The 2,031-nt window shown below is 42.6% G+C and overlaps 1 pseudogene; it reads left to right on the forward strand.

Annotated features, from left to right (window-relative positions):
- LOC106736100 (thioredoxin-dependent peroxide reductase, mitochondrial-like) overlaps positions 1 to 2,031 on the forward strand; it is a 17,727-nt pseudogene extending 15,696 nt beyond the window's left edge.

Here is a 2,031-nt window from a genome sequence, read left to right on the forward strand (position 1 = left end):
TTATACACACACACATACACACACATATATACACATGCAAATATTTATACATACACACATACATATATATGTATATATTTTTTTCTCCCCAGTGCCAGTAAGTTTGTAAGTAAATCTTGTTTAGTCATAGTGTCTTCCCAGAAAAAGGGGACTGGAAGGGAAGAGTTAGCATGTGCATTAAAAAACAATTACAAAAGAGGGAAGGAAGTAATGAGTACAACAAATTCAACCAACAAATAAATATAACCCACTGATGGACTTCCCACAGGAGCTTTGTCACTTCTAGTTTAAGAATGAGTTGGGAACCAGCAGTTAGCTTAATGGCTTTGTTGCTGGACTCCCACATAGTCGACCGTGGTTAGCTTTCCGGACCCGGTGGCTTAAAACTCACGCTGGGCGCGTGTGCGTGCATGCCCAAGATTCCGAGAGGAGAATGGAGGAGAAGGGATTGCAGCGTGGCCATACCCCATGGGGGGGGTGTGATTTCTCACTTTCTGTCTCTATGTCTCTCTCTGTCTGGTGAGCGCAGGCACCCTATAGCGAAAATCTCTCCCCCCCAACCCCCCCAAAAAAGAATGAGTTGAAGGGGTCAGAAAAAAAAGACAAATACATGCTTTTCTAATATCCCTCTCTACAAATTCAAGTTTCACACTAAACTTTGTGGACCAGTTTCTTACTCTCTCTCTCTCTCTCTCTCTGTATGTGTGTGTGTGTATATAGATAGATAAATAGATGATAGATAGATACAGATATAGCAAAGAGACTATTCATCTTATAACAAGTGGAGAGGTTTGGGACCAGCAGTTGGTATAATGGCTACGTTGCTGGACTCCCATGTTGTTGACCATGGTTCGGGTCTCAGACCCAGTTGCTTAAATTGGCACTGGGTGCATGTGCGTGCATGCCCAAGATTCCGAGAGGAGAATGGAGGAGAAGGGATTGTGGCGTGGACATCCCCCTGGGAGGGTGATTTCTTGCTTTCTTTCTCTCTCTGTTTCTTTCTGACTTTCTGGCAAACGCACATGCCCTACAGCAAAAACCTCTCAAAAAAAAAAAAAAAGTGGAGAAGTTTCAATAAAAATGTTAAAAGTTAATCAATTCAAAAGAAACCAAAAAGTGGAAGTAGGGATAAAACATAGTAAACCCTGAGTCTCTGTTCTACCCCCCTTACTGACCACTCTGAAGATCACTGTGGCTGTGGGAATGTTGTTCCCAGCCTCAGTTGCCTGATATGTGAGCACCATTGCTTGGGCATTTCTGCCTCTGGAGTCCTTAAGCCTCCTGCTTCTATAAGAACTTGCTTGACAAACCTATTGTGGTCTGGTCCTGGACAAGCAAAGTTGCAAAGTTTGCATTTAGTACCAGTTCCTTACCCCCCAGGGGTATGGTCATGCCACAATTTCTTCTCCTTCACTCTTCTCTTAAGATTCTGGGCATGCACGCACATTCGCCCATGATAAGTTTTAAGCCACCAGGTCCGGGACTTGAACCTCACTCAACTACATGGGAATCCAGTGACATAACCATTACGCCATCTGCTGGGCCCTGCAGGTGCCTTATTTTAAGGGTGTAGCCATTGTCTAAGGATAGTTAAAAGACCTAAGGCTCGATATCTTTAAAAGGAAATAGTTGGTGCTTTTCTTCTATCTTTTGGATTCCATCTTTGTGTGTCCTACAGAAATGATTGCTTTTAGTGACAAAGTGAATTAATTTCATGACCTGAACTTTGAAGTTGCTGAGGTTTCAGTTGACTCTCACTATAGTCACCTTGCCTGAACAAATACATCAAGAAAGAATGGAAGTTTAGACCATTCTTGTTCAATTTAACTAATCAAATTTCTCAAGACTACAGTGTGCCATTAGAAGGTTCTGGTCTTACACTAAGAGGTCTATTCCTAATTGATCCCAATGAAGTCATCAAGGACTTAGTGTCATTGATTTTCCAGTGGGCCAAGTGTAAAAGAGACCCTCTGCTTGATGAAGGTAGTCCAGTATGTGGAAAGCCATGGAGAAGTCTGCCCAGGAAACTGA

The sequence above is a fragment of the Tupaia chinensis genome, unplaced genomic scaffold, assembly GCF_000334495.1.
Source record: "Tupaia chinensis unplaced genomic scaffold, TupChi_1.0 Scaffold000638_1, whole genome shotgun sequence".
Classification (NCBI taxonomy): Eukaryota; Metazoa; Chordata; class Mammalia; order Scandentia; family Tupaiidae; genus Tupaia; species Tupaia belangeri.